The sequence below is a fragment of the Bidens hawaiensis genome, unplaced genomic scaffold (assembly GCF_021521415.1).
Source record: "Bidens hawaiensis isolate Kalapana, Puna unplaced genomic scaffold, B.hawaiensis_p1.1 tig00000458_1, whole genome shotgun sequence".
NCBI lineage: Eukaryota > Viridiplantae > Streptophyta > Magnoliopsida > Asterales > Asteraceae > Bidens > Bidens hawaiensis.
In genome coordinates, this window is record NW_027491030.1 from 1986292 (window position 1) to 1993915 (window position 7624).

Sequence of the window (7624 nt, forward strand, 5' to 3'; positions counted from 1 at the left end):
GTTGAAAACACGAATTAGTAACATGCCATTAGAACACACCATTTAGTCAAAAGAGTACCAAAATCAGCTCCAAATGAATTAGCAAAAAGTCAACATTTTGACTCTCAGTAGTCAGCAGCCACATTAAAACACACCAATTTTTTTAACTTTTGTAGTCAACAATTTAACATACCAAATACATCATGATAATCTACATTTACTTGTCGACTAATTAATTCCCAAAAAATTATAATTCCTGTAAACGAACAGCTTTAAACACCTAGCTTCTTTTCGATCTGGGCCGAACCCATTTACCCGAACTCGCTTTTAAAAGCCCCGAATAATAATCACCCACATTTGCCACAAAAAGCGGGTCCCTTTCATCATCATATTCATATTCACTAGCCGTGGTTCCATGGTCTGTGTTTTCCAATTCTTTTGTTAAATCATCCATGGTCTTCTTCAGAGTTGACTTGCTCATTGACCCGGCCTCACTCGTTGCCACACCAACCATGGTGATCCTTGGAAGAAACGGGTTCGGGCTCGGGTTCAGATCTTCTTTCGAGCCTTCTTTACTGCTGTTACCCTTTCTGTAAAATATGAAGATAATAGGATAAAGTAGAGGTTTTAGTCCCTATGGTTTGCTTAAAATAACCCATTAAAATCCGACATTTTCTAAACTTCCAATTTGATTTCAGTCATTGTGGTTTCATTTTCGTTTCAATTAAATCCAGACATCTAATGCCATAAAAAAAGTGTTACTTATTATGAGAAAACTGATATGACAGGCAAAAAGATATTTGTTGATCAACTCAGCTGTGAAAAAAATGAATATCAAACTGAATTGGTTTCAACTTTTGACCCATTGATAGACCCACTCAATAAAGTATTTCGGGTGGTCACCTGTTGTTATGAGACTCGTGTTTTGAAGGACTGATATGATGGAGCTGTTTGTTTTCAGAGTCTGACTTGGAATCCAGGTCAGCATTGGGTAACATGGATGCCTTAAGAAAGGAAAATGCACTCCTGCAACAATACAACTATGAGGTCAATAAAATGGCAATATTTTGTAAAGATCGCAAGAGTCGCGAGCTGTGTAATTGGTCAAAACAGGCTTTCTAGATTCTACTATGGTAAAATAGACCGGGTTGGGCTGACCCACAAACACTAATTGTTATGATCACAACAAAATTATCACTAGTAAAAGGTTGTGTGCATTTAAAAATGCACATTTGCAGATTTTCAACCAGTATTCCCCTTTGATTAATTTTGAGATTTGAACCATTATTTTGATATTTGAACCATTTGACAACCTAAATCGACCACTCTTAAGTAAATGGGACGAAACTGCCACCTCTTAAGGCTTGTGACAATTTGTAAAATAACTATTAACTTTCACGATACTGTCTCTTTTATCCCAAGAATGTCCTTTTGATCATCTTTTACTTTTAAAACTTGTTAAACAAGCAATCCTTCTTCTTGAATAGCGTATGCGAGGTGCACTTGTTTATAAACCATGTTTATGTTTGCAATCGGTAGCTATGTGTTAAATTTTGCAGCTACATCTCATACTCTCACTCAATATATGTTTATGCTAAACCCAAATGCCTACCACCAAAAAAAGGAGAGGGAGGGATGCGGAAGGGTAGTTTGGACATTTTACTTGAATGAGTGACCATTTATGCAAGAAGCTTTAGAAATAAAGGCCATCCGTGCAGTGATTGAGCTTAAAAGGTGAAAATAAAAATATCATATAAACCAAAGTGACCATTCACGTAACTTACTCTAATTAGAATATGCACATCTGATTATTACAACTTCAAACATACTGATAGTCCGGTGACTTGGGCTTAAACCTGTAATTACATACTTCATGTGTGCTATGAGGAGTTAAACAGGACAAATTTTATATGTCCTTAGTGATTTTGGCTTAGTAACTATGAGGTTTCCTTATTTAAGTCTACGCGTAGCGGGTAATGGGGTGATGATTAACACAAATAATCCCATAGAACTACACTGCTTAAAAAATAATTTAGGTACCTTTTCTCAAATGAGTCGACCACATACGGGAATTTGGGTTGAATTCCAGTAGCTTTCCTCAACCACCTGTTTCCAAGAAGCACTTTATCAACTGTGTACAAAAGCTGTATCTCTGCAGCCTTTGTAATTATACTCATTGGTATAGAAGGAGGTCCTATTTCATCCATAACTTCCTGAACCTGTAATAAAACAGATATTAATACATCTAATAAATATATACCAAAATCTACATAAAGTACTAATACAAGAATAAGAAACTAAAAACAAAGTACCTCTGGGGGTTCCCAAACGTTATCTGTATTGTCGTCTAATAAATCTGAAGCTATATTGTCATCTATAATATCTCGGCGTCTTTGCAAGTGTCGCGTTTGAATTAGGGAGTTAAAATGTTGATCAACTGAATCTTCAAGAATGTCATCAAGCATGCTTTTATTGAAGAAATAAGGGGTGTACCTAAGAAATATTACACATTCAAATATGCATATGATTAAGAAAACGAGCAGTAGGTAAAACACATAACATATATTGAGTTTAAAATATATAAATAGTTAAATACCACTTGATTCCATCAGCAGTGGCTATTGCAATGTCTAAATTTTGTGCAGTGAAAACTGGGACACCTTCAACTTTCTTTTTTTGGTTATTTTTTTATGCGTTTTTGAAAGTTTTTTGGCTTCTTTGACCTGTCTCTTGTTTGGAATAAACTGGAACAAGTGAGGCTTTTCCTGTAAATAATAAGAAAAATAAATAAACAAAGAAACTCAACTAATACCAACGAATAATAGTGTTGTAAAGATAATAAACATACCTTGAAATGTTCATATGCTAAATCAAGACGACACGCACCAACGACCCCAGTAGGAATACTTAATCGCTTCACATCATCATCATCATCATCATCATCGTACTCAGTATATCCCACCAATAGCAATGCTATGGTAGGGTCTGAGGAGGGTAAGATGTAGACAGCCTTACCTCTATCCCATAGGGATAGAGAGGCTGCTTCCGGTGAGACCCCCGGCTCGATAGTAGTTTTGCATCAAGCCTTGAACATAAGGCACATAGCACTCAATCATCGGGACACCGGCTGATCGATGCATGTGCCCTTGTCTTTCGGCTATCAACGCCACCACATGATGCCTGATTAACCTTCCGCCACTTTTAACGTTATTTTCACGAGATTAGTAAAATAACGTCAAAATTAGTGCAATTTTACTTTTGCCCGCCCGAGGGTTCACACATATATACATTATATGCGCGCACCGCAAGCAGGGCTTACTTAATCGCTTCACATAAGAAACTGAAACAAAATAACAAGCTTTTTACGCATGCAACAAACATTTATAACTTATAGATCTATATATACAATAATTCAATATCTTGAGGTCAAAACTTAGACAGAGAACTGTATAATGAACTGTACAGTTGTACCTGCATCGCCTAGATCAATGAAAAACTGAAACACAGGGCCATTCCTCTCGCTCTTTACAACCGATTGAAACATCTTTTTAAGCCATAGTGGTGTTCTGTGAGTGAAAAGAAACACCGAGATATATATAGAGAAAGACTCTAGAAACAAAATTTAAAGAAAACACAAGTACTTTAAGAAAAAACCTCAAATAATCTACAATGTTTCACTGGTTTGCAAAACCCTAACTGATCCTCAATGTTCAACATTATGTGCTAATATAGTTTTGCTAATTGCTATTGGGAAAGAAATGTACATGATTAAACAAATATCACATTGTTTCTATCAACTCTTCTTCAAACCCTAATTAATCTTCAATATTTATACTACGTGCTAACAAGGTTTTAGCTACTTGCTCTACCATACGAATGTACATAATTAAGCAGTATCACACTGTTTCAATCAACTCCTTTGGTCATAACCCTTACATATTGTATATCTTAGATTTATCAGAAAGCACATAGTGTAATTTCATCTATATTTGAGCAGTAACCGTACTGTTAACCAAAACTGTAATGAACCAAAAATCTGTTATCCTTTTTTTTGTAGCCTTAGTCAAGTGTAACTAACCGAACCGAACCCAAAGTAACCAGAAACTGATTTACCAATAATCAATTATCGGGTTTTTCGTCCCCTTGGTTAAGCGAAATTAACCGACCTTACATATTAATACTTTCATATATATTTAGCTTTTATACCTCCATTTCATGTATTGCTTGTTTTATATTTCCATTTCATGTATTTATGCCTCCATTTTTATGTATTTATGCATCCATTTCATGTATTTATACCTTCATATGAATTTCTAAAAAAAATTTAGCCGAAGTTTAGTTTTGCCGATTAACCGTAACTAACCTAACCGAATAAACCGAACCGATTATTAATTAACCGAAAACCGATTGGTTAATAAAATAGATTAACCAAAGACTTCGGTTTCAGTTGAAGCTAATAACCGAACCGAACCGTGCACACTCGTAATTTCATCAGTCTACACATAAAATCTTAAACCCTAACACACCATAAGTAAAACACCACCTAATTCAACTAACCATACCTTTTCGATATAAACGGAATATTAAACTGAGTCGAAACCACCATGAGACCAGTACCAGACAAGTCACACATACTAAACACCTGACTTACAAACGCCGGACCGCCTCCGTTACCGGTAGAACTCAAATTCGAAACCCTAACAGTCGACGGAAACCCTGAGCTGGTTGACTCCGACGACATATTAATATTATTATTAATATTATTATTATTAACCGGTGAAGATATAACCGGATGACACGTGGATGAAGAAAACGAGTCCGTATTAATATTAATATTATTGTTATTAAACGAAGGGTAATTGCGTAATTTAGAAGGTGAATTGGATGTGTTTGGGAAATTAGGGTTGAGAATGGAGGATATGTTTGTGGCGGTTGAGTTGATGAAGTGAGAGACGGTGGTTATGAAGTGGTGGTGTGGTGGTTGATGACGGTGGTCGGTGGTGGAGTCCATCGGAAATGATAGATGTCGCCGGTGGTTGGTGGTGGAGTGCAGTGGATGATTTATCTTCTTCACTGTTTTTAAGTTTTCCGACGAAAGAAGTGGTTATTATTATATTGGGCTTTGTGGTTAACTTGGGCTTTTATCTAGGCTCAATATTTGAGGTTTTAAATGTAGTCCAGTAATGTTAACTCTTAACTGTGAAAGGACCCGTGTATGGCCCAAATTAGGCATGCACAAACCGGTTAACCGGTTATTCAAAAACTGGTTAATTTGATAACCGGTTAATGGTCAATGGTCATTTACCGGTTAGACCGGTTAATCAGGTCGGGTACTATCTGGTTTTCAAGCACAAAAACCCTAACCGGTTTCAGACATAACCAAACCAGGGAAAAAAACCGGTTTTAAAGAAAGTAATTTAAAAAACTAAAAACCAGTTTCGGTTGACGGTTATTAACCAGCTCTGGGGCCAAAATGAAAAACTGGTTACTAACTGGCAGTTTTTTCGGGTATAAACCGATTAGAGAGTTGTCTGTTACTAACTGATTAGAGAATCGGGTACAAACGGGTTAGGTTGTGCATCTATAGCCCAAATAGAGGTGTAACCGAGCCGGGCTGAACCCGGATTAAACATTACTCAAACTTGGCTAGTTAGGTTTAACTTTTAAGCTTGAGATCGAGCTTGGATTGGTTCAAATATGTTGTATGATCAAGATTGGCATGTAATCAAAACTTGAAGATTGGGATTGGCTCAGCTCGGCTCGGTTTGGCTCGTCTAAAGCTTGTTTTTCTATAAAAGCTTAATGTTGTGTGCTTAACTGTTGTTTGGCTCAAGCAAGGGGTCCAACTATATGCTAGGGGACACTGGCTAGCACTAAACAAGTTGGTTGTGGGCTTAAAAGGGTTTTTTAATAGGTTAACCAATGTTAGTTAAGATAAGTTAGCATTATAATATGAGACTTCTTAATTGACCTGCTTTGACTATGATTAATAGTTTGGATTGTCAATTCAAATGGATATTCAACCCATACCAAATTAACATGAAAAATTCTCCATTATATGTAACTAAAAGTGGAGAAAATGTAACTTGTGATACCAAGCTTTTACCGATTCGGTCTTAAATAACTCATAAGCAATTTGGTTCATTTACAACCCTGGATGGTATCATTGTTTAGCAAGGTATTAACGGAGTGTACTGAATTTTCTTTACACCCCTAGTTACTATTCTATTAGATATTCTCTAGTATAAATATGTAAAGTATGAGAGTTGTCACATGTGGATGTTTAGTAGTACTCTTGTAGGAGACCATGTGCACAGTAGACTGTTGTTAAAAATGGTGGATTTAACATCGGGATCTATTATTATAATTATTATTATTATTGTTACTAATAAATGATGGAATCTCCAGTAACTTAAGCTCTGAACTGAACTTCCATTAATTATGGAGGTTTGGTGGGCAATGGAACCTATTAAGCAGTTGACCTTTTAAGTAATCCACCAAAACTATAACATGGTTTTTAATTTGATAGATAATGTCACATTTTGAAAAATGGACAAAAGAAATGTGTGAATCAGTGATTTATACATTCGGGTTTTGATTGTATGTAAACTTGTTTTATATCGATTAGAAATCGAACCCATCAATGCTTGAAACTTTATCATTCAACGAGCGTGTGATATGTATTAGCTTATATAAATGAACACTCTACACAGTTGTATAAACTCGGTTAGGTTTTTTGTCTCGTCGTAAATGTTGACACATTTACAAAAGTAAAGTCATGAACGCTGCTTAAACATTAGAATAAACAGTTTGCAACTTTGCATGTAACAGAATTTTATATTTATATCATAAACAGTTTTAAGTGTTTTAACTTTTAACATTCATGAATATACATACACGTATATGGACGATAAATCATGAACAGTTGTCTGTGGAAACTTGGACGTTTCATGCGTTTATGTACTTTTAAAATTTAAATATCTTTTAATCATTTATTTAATGGGAAATAGTATAAACATAAATGCACAGTAGACAATACTTTATATAAATATAAAATGTTTTGTCTTATGTGATTGTGTATTTTAGTGTTTTAACTTTTGTCTTTTAGTATTAGGTTTGCACTTCATTTGTTTTTTTTCTAACGAAGCCTTATTTTATTAGTTTAGTTTTACGTTATTTATTTTAAATTGTACATAGGGCTGTCAATGAACCGAACGAACACGAACAAGGTCTTGTTCGTGTTCGTTCGTTAAGGAAATAATGTGTTCACGAACGGTTCACGAACACTTACCGAACGAGATTTTATGTTCATGTTCGTTCATTAAGGAAATAAATGTGTTCACGAATGGTTCACGAACACAAGCGAACACAAATAAAATCAATAGAGCCTAGAGATTGAGACCGACGTTTTCATCAATGTGAATAATGAAAGCATGTAAATGAATCGAACAAACACAAACAAGGGCATATTCGTGTTCGTTCATTTAACTTTAAACGAATACGAACTCTTAGTCGAGCAAATATTTATGTTCCTTTTCGTTTATTTGAAAATAAGAACATTTGTGTTCGTTTATATTCATTTGTTTATAATATAATCTAAGGCAACATAACTGAACAAAGATAAACGAACATAAATGAATAAAGA

General features: G+C 35.1%; 1 pseudogene across 1 annotated transcript; it reads right to left on the reverse strand.

Moving 5' to 3' along the window:
• Window positions 1-62: 62 nt before the first annotated feature.
• Window positions 63-5032, reverse strand: LOC143625466 (uncharacterized; annotated as a pseudogene). The gene is made up of 9 exons (XR_013152278.1): window positions 4542-5032; window positions 3451-3545; window positions 3299-3319; window positions 2828-2952; window positions 2576-2744; window positions 2292-2472; window positions 2020-2198; window positions 883-1005; window positions 63-569 (listed from the first exon to the last, which is right to left on the reverse strand). The product of XR_013152278.1 is annotated as an uncharacterized LOC143625466 (transcript).
• Window positions 5033-7624: the final 2592 nt, after the last annotated feature.